Raw genomic sequence first — 16,618 nt, 5'->3', positions numbered from 1 at the left:
GGTATTTCCTCTGTTCATCCTCTGAGACAGCACCCTTGACTTTATACATTAACAGATGCAGGCATTAGCATGAGTTGACAGTGTTTTATACCCTTTTAACCCATGCTGTGAGCAGGACCCAGAAAGATGTGTGGAGTTCTCTGGCATTAGGCTGCTCTCTTGGAACCTGGAAGAGGGGAGGGTACCAGGTGCTGGCACCTGCTTCATTGGGTCTTGGCTTTTGTTAATATTGGGGCTTTTGTCTGTCATATAAACATATTTTAAACTTCTGTTCTACAGGTCATTACGGATGCAAGAGGACTCTTTCCTTTCCAGGGACCACCCTGCATGCCCTACCCCATGGGTTGCCCTTTATCACCACTCAAGGGCTGTGGGCCTCTTCCACCTCCTCCACCCTGGCTTCCTCTGGGACCCCAGCCAATGCCTCCACATCTTTCAGGTGGTAAGATGATCTGAAGAGTATGCTAACTTGTGAAGCATGTTCATCTATTTTTCTTTTGAGTTTTTAGAGGCAATGCAGATGTGTATACCGATGGCTTTGTAATACAAAGACAAACCTGACTTGAGGTCATTGTAACATTTATTCCTCAAGTTTCTCAGGACATACATATGATGGGCTGGTCTTCACGTGTACTGATGGGCTGGTCACCCAAACTGAGCTGGGCATCAGGTGTTCCTTGCAGAGAAGAAAAGAGGCTTTGTAGAGAATGAGAGAAATACCAGTTTTGCAGATTCACCTCATACAGAAACCACTTGTTGGGTTTTGTGAAACATAAGACATATCCCTAATTGCAAGAATTAAAATGTTCCCCGAGAGAAACAGAGAGAGAGATAAATGATTATGTGACCCAGAACTAGTGATCATCTTAACAGAAGCACCAGTTCAAGGCCCTAGAGTACAAAAGAGGAATCATGAGTCACACAGGAATACATAGGATGTTTTAGAAGAAAAAGTAAAAAGTGAGGTGGTGTCACTTAGATGGAACTGGAAGGCCATTCCCAGCAAGGCAAGCAGTTTGGGCAGGAACTCTGAAGGCAGTAAGATGTGCACACAGGGCTGCTGTGCCTTGAAATGACACAGTGCTGGCAATGCATTATCCGCTTTAGATGCCATTGTTGCCATAAAGCGCTTAGATAATAATGTCTCATAAGGATTATTGTTTTCAGTGAGTTTCTGAAGTTCTGATTATGGGTGAAAGGAGGTTCTGGATATCAGGGAAACAGGGATGTTTAACTTGGTTCTTTCGAAATATTTCGTGTGGCTGAAGCTGGTTTTTTGTTTTGTCTTGTTTTGGTCCAATGATTTGAAAATGCAGTCAGGATCTAGATGAGCTGAATACCTGCCTTGGCCTTCAGCATAAGGCAAGCTCTTCCCAGGGAATTCAAGGTTGATCCAGGGTTACTCCTGCAGGCCCCTTGTCACCACATCCTTGCATCCTCTAGTCCCCACTCCTGACTGTCAGCTTTGCATCTCCTGCATTTTCCTCACAGTATATTATACATGAGTCTTTGCTCATATACCTGTTGTTCAGTCCCTAATATTCAGTGGGACCTAAACAGAGTGTGAGCTTTTTATCATTAAAACAGATATAATATTGATTTCTGATGTCATCATGAGAAAGATGAGATCAAATACACATAGAATTTTGCAGACTGGCTGAGACATGTTTGTCACTCACTGCTCTTGTAGTTTAAAAGAAAATCTCGACACACGGAATCATCAAAGACACTCTGGAAAATACATTAAATTAACCTAAGGATATAAGCCTTGAAGCCTAGAGCTTAGCAACCTATGCTTTGAAAGACAAGGCAAAGACACTCTTTCCCCTGTAAAAATTCATGTCCTCCTAGTTAAAAAAGAAAATAAGAGAGTGTATACATTCAGAGATCTGACAAGAATGGTTTTCATTACGTATAGAGTCATAGATGTAGCCACACAATAAAGTGTTCATCAGAGATCACAGATGTATTAGAGAAGGCAAAATGCGTGTAGGGAAAAATCAGATTACATTGAAATAAATCAGAATGTCTTTCCCTTACAGGAGTACCAGTTTAAATTTGAAGAGGATCTTGAGCCATGACAAGCAGACTATGATAATATTATATTTAAAGAAGGTGTCAGATCTACATTCTGGCCCGAATGTTTCCCTGCCCCTTCTGCTACTGTCTCTCCCATTGTCAGCCCTAATAAACCTTCCACAGTTCTATCTCTGTGTCAGTGTCTGCTTCCTGGAGGACCAAGAGTCACACCCATTGTGTACACAGGGTATGATTCATTTACACCCAGGTTACAAACAGGCAGGCCCTACAGTGATGGGGCAGAAGCAGGGTCATCCGGTGAGGTTGTGTTGAGTGCAAGGGGGCCCAATAGATCCTTCCAGGGTGCTGGACACATCCTATGTCTAGACCTAGGGATGGTTGTGTTTATTCAGTCTATAAATACTCACTGAGTACATGGATCCTGTCAGTCACGGGTGTCTGGTCATGAGAGAGACAGGTAGCCACGAAGTAGCCATTTCTTATTGTGAGGAATGGAGGAAGTGCTAGGAGTGGTTGAGAGAGTCCAGTGTGGAGGTGCTGCCTTAATCCAAGCTTTGTACTCTTCTTCCCCCACCCTGCCAGCTGTCCCCAAGTCCAGGTGGCTCTGAGTGGGGTGGGTAATGGCAAAAGTTTCCCTACTAAGTCCCATGAGCTCGCTTAATCCTCCCACAATCTCTTTATTGAGAAATGTGCAGTGATGTTTGAGACCCCCATCAGTGTCAAGAAGAAGGTGTTGGGTAGAAATATCTATCTCCCTTCAAGTCCCCCAATCCAACCCATCCTGCCCCAGTAGCCCTTGGAGCCTGCAGGGTCCCCCCTCCTTCTAGGTGGCAGAGGCACCCAGTCCTCCAGCAGCTCTGGGGTCAAGGCTGGGCCACCAACAGGTCCAAAGTGTGACTGGGCTGCCCAGGAATAGCTGTAAGCCCTAGGGCAGCAGATAATATCAATGTGAGCAGTCTCTAAAACAGATTCTCGCCCACTATGAGCAGAGCCTGGGCCAAATCTTGCCAGTGAGGGTAGGAGGACTGGGAGAATTGGTGCCCTGCGGGCTTCGATAGAGATGCACTGGAGCAGCATGCCTGAGGGCCTGCAGAGAGAGACAGAGGAAGGGAGAAGCAGGGAGAAAAACAGTGATTGAGAGAGAGGGGTAAGAGTCAAGTCCCAGAGAGAGACAGAAAGTGACAGAGGGGAACAACTGTAGGGAGAAGCAGAGACGAGAGGAAGCAAAAAGGAAGGAGTGGGCCAGTCCTGTGTATGTGGTGGGGAGTGATGGGCCAGAGTTGGAGCCACTCTGTGAAAAGACCCAGAGTGGAGGAGGCAGAAAAGGCAAGATTCCTAGGCATCACAGTTCCTGGAGTTCTGATGCTGCGTCCTTCCTGAAGCTGAACTTCCTAGGGATCATCGCACTTGGAAAGATTTGTACCTCTCATTTTGTTTGGGATTGCTGTTTCCAAAGGATTAGCTTTCAGGAGTAGAGCTTCCCTTTGGCAATAAATCCTAGAGTCTGTCTAGCTTGTGGGGAGTTGACCCTGACCCTCATATACCCAGTCATGCTGCATTTCCCACCTCACCAGCTGGGCCTTCATTGTTCAAAACCTGACTTCAGGCAATGTGCTGCCCCCACTATCCATAGCCTGGAACCAGCAAAGATGGAATTGAATCCCTTCTGAGGTTATCAGGCTTCAAAGATACTGGGTCTCTTACTGTCAACCAGGCTTCCCTGGTGGCTCAGACAAAGCGTCTGCCCGCAGTGCGGCAGACCCGGGTTCAACCCCTGGCTCAGGAATATCCCCTGAAGAAGGAAATGGCAACCCACTCCAGTATTCTTGCCTGGAAAATTCCATGGACGGAGGAGCCCGGTGGGCTACACAGTTCATGGGGTTGCAAAGGTCAGACACGACTGAGTGACTTCACTTCCACTTTACTGTCAACCTCAATTCCTTCCAACCCTAAGGGGCTGGGACCACCAATAAATTACTTAGTAGTATCAGATAAAATGTACTGTGGATTCACACTGAGCAGTGTACTGTGCAAATTGACCAAATTAAGTGCAGTGTTGCATTTACATAACACTCTCAATAACCCATTTTGTGGATGAGGCGACACAGAGGGGATGTGAATTTTCCAAGGTCTCGTGGGAGGTGGATACTATATCTTTGCCTAGAGCCAAGGTCTGCCTTGGAGAAGGATTCTACCTTTTACGATCCCCTCCCTGTGACCTCTCCTTGAGCTTCTGAGGAAGACGGTTGACTCTATATTGGGAAATTTCTCTTCCAAAGACATTAAGTCATGCATCACTCAGGACAGATACGGTTATAGTGTGTTTACTTGTGATTCAGATTCTCAGTGGCTTCCAGCAGAAAGGTTTAGTTCTCTCACAAACTGCATATTCATAGGTCAACTGTGTTTCTGTTCCACATCATCATCTTGGTGAAATTTAGGTTAATAGTTTAATGTCCCTTTGGAACATAAACATTCCTGTGAAGTTTCAAGGAAGACTTGGTAAGGCACCATTGTCTCAGGAAATTGGCTCCCTACTAGTGTTAAGTCATATATCATCATAAATAATAGGAAAACCACTCAATCCAATATGCATATGACTAATATTTAATATATAAGTAACTTTATGAAATCTAAAGCACTGCATTGCTTTATTCCATGACAAGCAAGACATAACACTTACAATGACTTGCTGTTTTGAATGGGAAAGTGGTGAAAACAGCTGTGTCATGTTTGCAGGGATGCAGGTACTGCAACTCTCTAGAACAAGCTGAGTGAGTTTACAATGCTTTTCTCCATTACCAGTCCCTCAGCACATACACCCATGCTAAAATGATCATCTACTTCTGATCATAAAAAAGCTAAAAAACCTGTGCACACATTACCAAGCAACATATCAAATACACAAATCACAAGATATGCACAGACACTGTCAATATAGTAGCCTGAAGAGACACCTGACAGTACAGGTGTGGGTGTCGATTGTGATCAGACACTTCAGCATCTACACAGAACATCAGGTTGAGAGAGGGAGGCATGGGGTAGAGGGATAAAATGGAGACGAGGTACAGTCAGTCATATACAGGCATATCAATTGCCCAGCCACAAACCACCCCGTGTATCTGTGATCTTTTTCCTTAGTAACTAGCATAACAGAATGTTTGACGCACAATCAAAAATACAATCCTGTGCAAAGTGCAGGAACTATGATCAATAAAAGGAAAATTTTTAAAAAAAAGAAGACTCACATAGATTAACATGTTGGAGTTAGATTAAAAGGAATTCGAAACAAACACTGTATAAAGATTTTTTAAATGAAAATTATTAGAAATAAAAAATAATTTTTGTATAGAATGTCAATTTATTAAAAATCAATTGAACATTTGAGAGCAGATATCCAAAATTATATTTGAGCTAAAGAACTCAAAAGAGAACTTTGGTAGGTTGGACTCCTAGAAGGTTTAATTTGTAAGCTTTAATACTGTTAGTAGAAAACATCCCAAACAAACAAAAAACCTAGAAAAATATTGGGGGAAAAAAAAAAGAAGCTATCTAAATAATTAGGAAATCATGAACTTATTTATTTATATGCCGCTACAAATCTCCATTTCCTTATCTGTATAACACATACGTGCATTGCTGCTTCTGTGGTTTTCCCTGGGGAGGAGAGGCTACCCTGGATCTGTTCAAAGTGCTCTGCATGAGCAGCCAGTCTGAACTGGGACCCTCTTGATTGGTTGGTTGGTTGAGGATTTTGAATAATGCAAATGTCTCGGGTATTTTGGAGAATCTGTATCCTCATGACTCTGTCCTCCCTGCCTGAGCTTTGCCTGCTTAGTGCTCTGCCAATCTCAAGAAGAGACCTGAGGAAGAAATGTGGTGTTGTGGCCTTTGACAATGCAACCACATACGATAGGGATTTCCCCTTTTCCCCGATAACTCAGTTGGTAAAGAGCAACTTCACTCACTCACTCCTTAACATTTAAGATTGTTGACGTAATAATATAAATACCTTGAGTCATCAACATATTAAAAATAATATTGCTGCAGGAAGGGGAACCCCTTCCAGGGCCCGAAAGTGGGCTCTTGTCTAATACTCAGAAATGAATCATCCAAGGAGATACACGTGCTGACAAAGCAAGAGATTTTATTGGGAAAGGGCACCAGGGCAGAGAGAAGTAGGGTAAGGGAACCCAGGAGAATTGCTTTCCCATGTGGCTCACAGTCTCTGGTTTTATGGTGATGGGCTTAGTTTCTGGATTGTCTTTAGCCAATCATTCTGACTCAGAGTCCTTCCTGGGGTGTATGCCTTGTTCAGCCAAGATGGATGCCAGAGAGAAGAATTCTGGGAGGTGGCTGGACACGTGGTGTCACTTTTTGACCTTTCCTGAACTCTCCTGGTTGGAGGTGGCTTATTAGTTCCTTGTTCCTTACCAGGACCTCCTGTCATAAAACAACTCATGCAAATGGTTACTATAGTGCCTGGACAGGGTGGGCAGTTCCAGTCAGTGTGCTTCTAACAATATTAAATATAATACTTTCATTGCACCTAAATTTAATGTAAATAAGGTACTGTGTCTGTTACAAATTTTTCAGCCCCCCAAAAAGTATCTCAATGTGGAAAAAACTTTTTAAAACTTCAAGAAAACCAAGATATGTTTTTTTGTCATGGTCTGTACACGGGTTGGAAAAGAATTTCCAGACATGAAACAGAATGAGAAGGAAATAAAGTTTATTATTTGTTAGAACAGTGTGCCAGCTCAAGGGAGAACTGACATTGAACATGGGGTCCCTAGTCCACATTTATACCCAGGGTCACTGCAGATGGTGACTACAGCCATGAAATTAAAAGATGCTTACTACTTGGAAGAAAAGTTATGACCAACATAGACAGCATATTAAAAAGCAGAGACATTACTTTGCCAACAAAGGTCCATCTAGTCAAGGTTGTGGTTTTTCCAGTAGTCATGTATGGATGTGAGAGGTGGACTATAAAGAAAGCTGAGTGCCACAGAATTGATGTTTTTGTAACTGTGGTGTTGGAGAAAACTCTTAAGAGTCCCTTGGACTGCAAGGAGATTGAGCCAGTGCATCCTAAAGGAAATCTGTCATGACTCTTCATTGGAAGGACTGAGGCTGAAGCTGGAACTCCAATACTTTGGCCACCTGATGTGAAGAACTGACTCATTTGAAAATACCCTGATGCTGGGAAAGATTGAACGTGGGAGGAGAAGGGGACAGCAGAGGATGAGATGGTGGGATGGCATCACCGACTCAATGTACATGAGTTTGAGTAAACTCCAGGAGCTGGTGATGGACGGGAGGCCTGGCATGCTGCAGTCCTTGGGGTCGCAAAGAGTCAGACATGACTGAGCACTGAACTGAACTGAACTGAATACCCAGGGTGCAAGGAGTGGGATAGGGGTCTTGTGGGTCATTTGCTGATTGGATGAGGCACATATACTGGATGGGGGAAGAGTAAGGCAAATACCTTCTCCCTGTGGGGCCAGTTAAATGCTCAGGAGGACCTGAAATCCATTAATAGTTACAACATAGGGGAGGGAAGGATATAATGGTTTTTCCATTCCTGCATTCCAAGACCCTCCTTGGTTTTATCTGCTCTTTCATCCTTTAGTCACCACATTTTACAGTAGATAATATGAGAAAAAAAAAAATATATATATATATATACTGAAAACAGTGATACATGATCAGGATTTCCTAAGACTGGATTAAATTTTGCTGGGTAAATGACTTATGGGACTGACCGAAGACTTGGATTTGGCTTTTTCACTTTCTGTTTAGAAAAAAAGTATTCCTGGAATACATTTTTGATAACAGATACCTTTTAAATAATCTGTATTTGCCTTTAAATATTTTATTGTCACTTTGGCTAAGTTTCACAGTGACCCATGGTCGGTCGTATTTTAAAATGTTACTTGGTGTTCCTTTGACAAGTCTTCCCAAATCCAACTATAATAAAGTTCCTTTGACCTCTAGCTAACTTTGGGGTGCTTCAAAGTTCCCCCTGAAGAACTCCAAAGGAAGATATTAAACTAATCATGTTTATTTGGTATGTTTGGTTTAAGGGAAGTGTTGTCAAATGAATCATAAACTTTGTTATATACTATGGTAAATGGTACAGATATTCTCAAGATTATAGGGAGTTCCTAAAAATCTGATATGTCTTGGTAAAATATTATCAGTCATAATTTTAGTTATCTGAAAATGTTACATGTCACAGCAGTAATCAGATTAAAATTTGCCTTTTTTTAAGCCTTTTGTTAATATAGACAGTTATGGTTTTACTCTAATGCCTTTGTAACATGTCTCATCTTCAAGATTTATAAAAAGACTTTACAAGTTTCTGACTTTCAAAATATAATACTGAACTAAATAAAAACTTGAGGAATTCTAATGGGAAACCTGATGACTTCATAAAGCTGCTAACAAAAAGGATTATTTATATAAAACCTAAGTAAACTGGTAAATGTGGTTATAATTTTTATGGATTTAAAGGATTACTGGTTTAAATTTATGTTTTCCAGGTAATAGAAAACCTTCCCCAGTTGACTATGACTGCCAATAGTTTGGTAGATTATACCTTTTGGAACATATATCTTGTTCTCTCTACCTGGTCAATTCTGCCAGTAACACATGTTCATCTCAAAGATTAGGCTATGCATAAGTATGCATGGCCAGTGCAATGAAACTGCAGATAGCTCATTAAATCAGCTATGGCTCCTTTGGTCACTCGATTATTGCAACTGGGTTACAACGAGTTATACTACTCATCTAATCATTGTTTAATTTTGTTCTTTGTTTTCATGTTGTGCTTTGTGTCTCCCTACTGCACTGTGTCTTTGTCTGCATTATTTATATCCAGTTTAATTTATAAGATTGTTATCTCTTGCAGTAACCAATGTGTAATCAGGCCTCCAACAAAACGTCTATGGCTAAACATTTTGAGAAAATCACACTTGTTATATAAAATATTTGTATTTTATAGTGTAAAATAATATGATTCTAGGTATGGGAAGAAGCAACAAGGGAAAATGTCTCCTGGATTATAGTTAGAATCCAGAGAATTTTTAATTATTGATGGGGCCTGATCTAAAACTTAACACCTGGAATGGCATATCAAGAAATTGTGACTGAACTGGGATGAGCCACCTAGTAATGTGGGACAAAAGTTGATCATGAAATATTTCCCAGATAATGCTCATTCATGACCAAGAGGGGAAGACTTGAAGAATGGAATCAGCAATTGCAGCCCTTCAATGTGAGCCAGTGAACCCCAAGGAAGGTGAATACATGCCACTTATCAGTCATTAGACTGTATCCATTCCAGCGACTCCCTAAGGTGAACCCTCAGGAAACTCTGAGAGTGCAGGATTGCAGGCCCCAGATGGGTGAGGTACATACCAAGGAAATAATTTTAATGAGCCCTGACTTTTGCATCTCCCATACATAGAATGTATGTATTCCCTGGTGGCTCAGCTGGTAAAGAATCCGGCTGCAATGCGGGAGACCTGGGTTCGATCCCTGGATTGGGAAGATCCCCTGGAGAAGGGATCAGCTATCCACTCCAGTATTCTGGGCTGGAAAATTCCACGGACTGTATAGTCCATGGGGTCACAAAGAGTCGGACACAACTGAGCGACTTTCACTTCCACTTCATACATAGAAAAGGTCTAAATTTCTTAATTTGAGGTGCTGTCTCATGTATTCGAAGTTCAGTTTTTCTAAGTCTACCAGTGTAAAATAAACACTTTCTAAAAAAATAATAAAAGACAAATCTCAACATTTGAAACACTGGTAATGAGGGCAGACACTCCCTGAAAGATCCATCTGACTAAGCAGAAATATCGTCACCCCCTTTTCCCACAAGATTGTGGAAGGGACTTTGACAGTGAGGAATTGTTGCACAGAAGATGCCAGTTCTTCTTATATTTTGGAAACGGTTTCTTTGACTTGCTTTTCATTGCTTTTGCTACTATAATCATACAGAATGGCCTGCCTCAGAGAATCCTGCCCCTCTGTCTGACTGTTAAACTAAAGTGCCCTTGGTCAGAACCCTGTTCACCTGTAGATGGCAGGAAGGAAGAAATTAATTCATCTCTGCCTGAGGCTTGCCATTATAGATGTTTGCAAGATGAATGGCCTTCTTACTTTGATTTCTCACCTCCCTCCATATCTCTGATCTATAAAAAACCCGGCATCCAGGCCAGATAAGATGGTTATTTTGGGGTGCTAGCCTGCCATCTTCTTGGTCAGCTGTCTCCCCAATTATAATCTCTTCCTTGCCTCAACCCCTCATCTCTCAGATTCATTGGCCTGTCGTGCAGTGAGCAGAGTGAGCTTGGACTCAGTAACAAATACACTGAATAATCAATATAGAGATCTTCCAAGAAAATAAACTGGGGATCCACTTTCCAAATAATGTTGGGAAAAGAACCCCAGGTAACAAGTGAAAATGCATGCTAGTGCATAATATTCTTTCACTAATGTTTAATGGCTGTTTTCCAACAGCATTGAAGTAGCTGAAAATTATGGAGAACATGACAAGTAAGTATGATAAAACTTACATTATTTTAAGCTTAAATTTTTCATTTATACCCAAGTGAAAGTCGCTCAGTCGTGTCTGACTCTTTGCAACCCCATGGACTATACAGTCCCTGGAATTCTCCAGGCCAGAATACTGGAGTGGGTAGCCATTCCCTTCCCCAGTATTTATACCCAAGGCAGAGTTTATTATAATTTTACTTCACTGCCTTTAATAAAAGTAAAGTCATTAATAATGTTTTAAGAATTTACTTGTTAGCTTATCTCCTTTTCAGCTGAAAGACTTGCTGTGTTTACAATTTGTCATGATCTATGATGATTTTAAATAACTTTGAGTGTTTCAGCTTACTAAAAACTCATTCAAAGGACCTCACTGTAGTTATTATCATTAAATAAAAGGTTAAGACCACATTAGAGTTGGTTAGGATTGCAGTAAGCAAAGTTCATGCATGAGTTGTCTTTTGTTGTGTGTGTGTGTGTGTGGTTTTTTTCCCATGGTAAAGACTGCTTTATTGGTGGCAGTTAGCACAAGTCAATAAATACTGATCTCCAAAGAATTCAGTTATGTATCAGACTACTGGTCCACAGAGAGCTGAATGGAATTGAACCAACTGATTGCTGGGAGGATAAACTGAAGTCAATCCTGCTTCTTGGGAAATGAAGCCACATCCAGCTCATATATGGCGTATGCCATTCTACCAACTATAAGAATCATGGTGGCTCTATACAGGAGGGCATCAGCTATCCCACTCTTCAGATGCACTGGAATTCCATTATCTTCCTGAAACCGCTTTTGTTTCTTTGGAACCATATTTTCAAACTGCCTGCCTGAAGCAGTACTTATGGTCCTCTTAGTAATCTGATGGAGAGCAAGAAAATTCTGTAGCACCTTGGCTCAGTTACTGCTCACCAACCAGGACAACTGACCACCAGGAACCCATGCATCAGATTTAGAAGCAACAGCACAATAGTGTTATCTTTTAATTAAAAAAATTTTTTTTACAATGGTATTTTTTTCATATATGAACATTGACGCTTGCCTTCATCAGTTCAGTTCAGTCGCTCAGTAGTGTCCGACTCTTTGTGACCCCATGAATCGCAGCACGCCAGGCCTCCCTGTCCATCACCAACTCCCGGAGTTCACTCAGACTCACGTCCATCGAGTCCGTGATGCCATCCAGCCATCTCATCCTCGGTCGTCCCCTTCTCCTCCTGCCCCCAATCCCTCCCAGCATCAGAGTCTTTTCCAATGAGTCAAGTCTTCACATGAGGTGGCCAAAGTACTGGAGCTTCAGCTTTAGCATCATTCCTTTCAAAGAAATCCCAGGGTTGATCTCCTTCAGAATGGATTGGTTGGATCTCCTTGCAGTCCAAGGGACTCTCAAGAGTCTTCTCCAACACCACAGTTCAAACGCATCAATTCTTCGGCACTCAGCCTTCTTCACAGCCCAACTCTCACTTCCATACATGATGACTGGAAAAACCATAGCCTTGACTAGACAGACCTTTGGTGGCAAAGTAATGTCTCTGCTTTTGAATATACTGTCTAGGTTGGTCATAACTTTTCTTCCAAGGAGTAAGCGTCTTTTAATTTCATTGCTGCAGTCACCATCTTCAGTGATTTTGGAGCCCCAAAAAATAAAGTCTGACACTGTTTCTACTGTTTCCCCATCTATTTGCCATGAAGTGATGGGACCAGATGCCATGATCTTTGTTTTCTGAATGTTGAGCTTCAAGCCAACTTTTTCACTCTCCTCTTTCACTTTCACCAAGAGGCGGTAAGGAGATACCCCTTGTCCAAGGTAAGGAGTAGCGGCTGTGCTTTGCTGGAGCAGCCATGAAGAGATACCCCATGCCAAAGGCAAGAGAAACCCAAATAAGATGGTAAGTGTTGCAAGAGGGCATCAGAGGGCAGACACACTGAAACCATACGCACAGAAAACTAGTCAATCTTATCACACTAGGACCACAGCCTTGTCTAACTCAATGAAACCAAGCCATGCCTACGGGGCAACCCAAGTCGGGCGGGTCATGGTGGAGAGGTCTGACAGAACATGGTCCACTGGAGAAGGGACTGGCAAGCCACTTCAGTAGCCTTGCCTTGAGAACCCCATGAACAGTATGAAAAGGCAATATGATAGGATACCAAAAGAGGAACTCCCCAGGTCATTAGGTGCCCAATATGCTACTGGAGATCAGTGGAGAAATAACTCCAGAAAGAATGAAGGGATGGAGCCAAAGCAAAAACAATACTCAGTTGTGGATGTGACTGGTGCTAGAAGCAAGATCCAATGCTGTAAAGAGCAATATTGCATAGGAACCTGGAATGTCAGGCCCATGAATCAAGACAAATTGGAAGTGGTCAAACAAGAGATGGCAAGGTTGAACGTCGACATTCTAGGAATCAGCGAACTAAAATGGACTGGAATGGGTGAATTTAACTCAGATGACCATTACATCTACTACTGCGGGCAGGAATCCCTCAGAAGAAATGGAGTAGCCATCATGGTCAACAAAAGAGTTCGAAATGCAGTACTTGGATGCAATCTCAAAAATGATAGAATGATCTCTGCCTTCATACATTTACAATGTATTTTTCTTTTTTGTGTACTTTCTAATTCAGATATATTCAAATGTTTTCCTATGTCTTACATTCATCATCTATACTTTCAAGGCTCATTTCATTTGTTGTAAGAAAGGAGATAGGCCTTGTACTGAGCATGTGGCTTTATATAATATCAGAATTGTTTTTTGTGTATCTTTATTGACACCACTATATTGAAAATATCATCCAGTAATGACAAGTTGCATATATAATCACATCTCACTGCAGCACAATGATTTTGTTTCCTCATAGTGTATTTCTTCATTTGATATTTTGTGTCTATGTATTTATTGGCTATATGTATATTAGACATGAGACTATTCCATCAGTTCATTGAATTTAAAAGTGAGGAAGTAGTTTTCTTGTTACATTCTCAGTAGTTACAGGTCTAACATAATTACCTAGGAGCATTTTATATTCCTTTTGAGTTTTATTACACAATAAGGGCCACAACTCATCCATAATTAGCTGTATTCTTAGGTGTGTTGTTGTTGTTCAGTCGATAGTTATATCTGACTGTCTGCAATCCCATGGACTGCAGCACACCAGGCTTCTTTGTCCTTACCTATCTCCCAGGGTTTACTCCAACTCATGTCCATTTAGTTAGTATTGCCATCCAACCATCTTATCCTCTGCTGCCTTCTTCTCCTCCAGCCCTCAGTCTTTCCCAGCATGAGGGTCTTTTCTATGATGGCTCTTCACATCAGGTGACCAAAGTATTAGAGCTTCAACTTCAGCATTATTCCTTCCAATGAATATTCAGGGTTGATTTCCTTTAGGATTGACTGGTTTGATCTCCTTTCAGTCCTAGGGACTCTCAAGAGTCTTCTCTAGCTCCACGGTTTGAAAGCAACTGTTCTTTGGCACTCAGCAGTCTTTATGGTCCAAATGTCACATCCACACATGACTCCTGGAAAAACCACAGTTTTGACTATTTGGATCTTTGCTGGCAAAGTTATGTCTCTGCTTTTTAATTTGCTGTCTAGGTTTGTCATAGCTTTCAAAGAGCAAATGTCAAAGAGAAAATGTTTATTCATTTCATGGCTGCAGCCACCATCTGCAGGGATTTTGAAGCCCAAGAAATAAAGTCTGTCACAGTCTATTTTTTTTTCCCCATCTATTTCCCATAAAGTGCTGGGACCAGATGCTATGATCAGTTTTTTGAATGTTGCATTTTAAGCCAGCTTTTACCCTCTCTTCTTTCAACTTCATCAAGAGGATCTTTAGTTTCCCTTCATTTTCTGCCATTAGGGTGGTATCATTTGCATATAGAGGTTATTGATATTTCTCCCAGGAATCTTGATTCCAGCTTGTGATTCAACCAGCCTGGCATTTCACATCATGTACACTACATATAAATTAAACAAGCAAGGTGACAATATACAGCCTTGTCATACTCCTTTCCCAATTTTGAACCGGTCCATTTTTCCATGTCTGTTTCTAACTTTTGCTTCTTGACCTGCATATAGGTTTCCCAGGAGGCAGGTATTCACATCTCTGTAAGAATTTTCCAAAGTTTGTTGTGATCCACACAGTTTTTAGCATAGTCAATGAAGCAGAAGTAGATGTTTTTCTGGAATTCTCTTGCTTTTGCTATGATCCAACAGATTTTGGCAATTAGACCTCTGGTTCTTCTACCTTGTACATCTGGAAGTGGTACAACTAATTCCAGCTTGTACATCTGGAAGTTCTCAGTTCATATACTCTTGAAGCCTAGCTTGAAGGATTTTGAGCATTACCTTGCTAGCATGTGAAATGAGAGCACTTGTGTGGTAGTTTGAATGTTCTTTAAGATTGCCCTTCTTTGGGATTGGAATGAAAACTGACCTTTTCCAGTCCTGTGGCCACTGGTGAGTTTTCCAAATTTGCTGAGAGAGTGAGGGCAGCAGTTTCACAGCATCATCTTTCAGGATTTTAAGTATCCCAGGTGGAATCCCATAACCTCCACTAGCTTTGTTCCTTCTAATCCTTCCTAAGGCACACTTAACTTCCAGAATGTCTGGATCTAGGTGAGCGACCACACTATCAAGGTTATCTGGGTAATTAAGAATTTTTTTTTAGTTTTTCTGTGTATTGTTGGCACCTCAAAGGCAATGCCAAAGAATGCTCAAACTACCACACAATTGCACTCATCTCACACGCTAGTAAAGTAATGCCCCAAATTCTCCAAGCCAGGCTTCAGCAATACGTGGTCCGTGAACTTCCTGATGTTCAAGCTGGTTTTAGAAAAGGCAGAGGAACCAGAGATCAAATTGCCAACATCTGCTGGATCATCGAAAAAGGAAGAGAGTTCCAGAAAAACATCTACTTCTGCTTTATTGACTATGCCAAAGCCTTTGACTGTGTGGATCACAGTAAGCTGTGGAAAATTCTGAAAGAGATGGGAATACCAGACCACCTGACATGCCTTTTGAGAAACCTACATGCAGGTCAAGAAGCAACAGTTAGAACTGGACATGGAACAACAGACTGGTTCCAAATAGGAGAAGGAGGATGTCAAGGCTATATATTGTCACCCTGCTTATTTAACTTATATGTAGAGTACATCATGAGAAATGCTGAGCTGGAAGAAGTACAAGCTGGAATCAAGATTGCCGGGAGAAATATCAGTAACCTCAGAAATATCAACAACACCACCCTTATGGCAGAAAGTGAAGAACTCAAAAGCCTCTTGATGAAAGTGAAAGAGGAGAGTGAAAAAGTTGGCTTAAAGCTCAACATTCAGAAAACAAAGATCATGGCATCCGGTCCCATCACTTCATGGGAAATAGATGGAGAAACAGTGGAAACAGTGTCAGACTTTATTTTGGGGGGCTCCAAAATCACTGCAGATGGTGACTGCAGCCATGAAATTAAAAAATGCTTACACCTTGGAAGGAAAGTTATGACCAAACTAGATAACATATTCAAAAGCAGAGACATTACTTTGCCACCAAAGGTCTGTCTAGTCAAGGCTATGGTTTTTCCAGTCAGTGGTCATGTATGGATGTGAAAGTTGGACTGTGAAGAAAGCTGAGCACAAAGAATTGATGCTTTTGAACTGTGATGTTGGAGAAGACTCTTGAGAGTCCCTTGGACTGCAAGGAGATCCAACCAATCCATTCTGAAGGAGATCAGTCCTGGGTGTTCTTTGGAAAGACTGATGCTGAAATTGAAACTTCAATACTTTGGCCACCTCATGCGAAGAGTTGACTCATTGGAAAAGACTCTGATGCTGGGAGGGATTGGGGGCGGGAGGAGAAGGGGACGACAGAGAATGAGATGGCTGGATGGTATCACCGACTCGATGGACATGAGTTTGGGTGAACTCTGGGAGTTGAAGATGGACAGGGAGGCCTGGTGTGCTGCAATTCATGGGGTCACAAAGAGTCAGACAAGACTGAGTGACTGAACTGAGCTGAACTGAAC

The sequence above is a fragment of the Budorcas taxicolor genome, chromosome 2, assembly GCF_023091745.1.
Source record: "Budorcas taxicolor isolate Tak-1 chromosome 2, Takin1.1, whole genome shotgun sequence".
Lineage (NCBI taxonomy): Eukaryota > Metazoa > Chordata > Mammalia > Artiodactyla > Bovidae > Budorcas > Budorcas taxicolor.
This window is presented reverse-complemented; position numbering follows the sequence as displayed.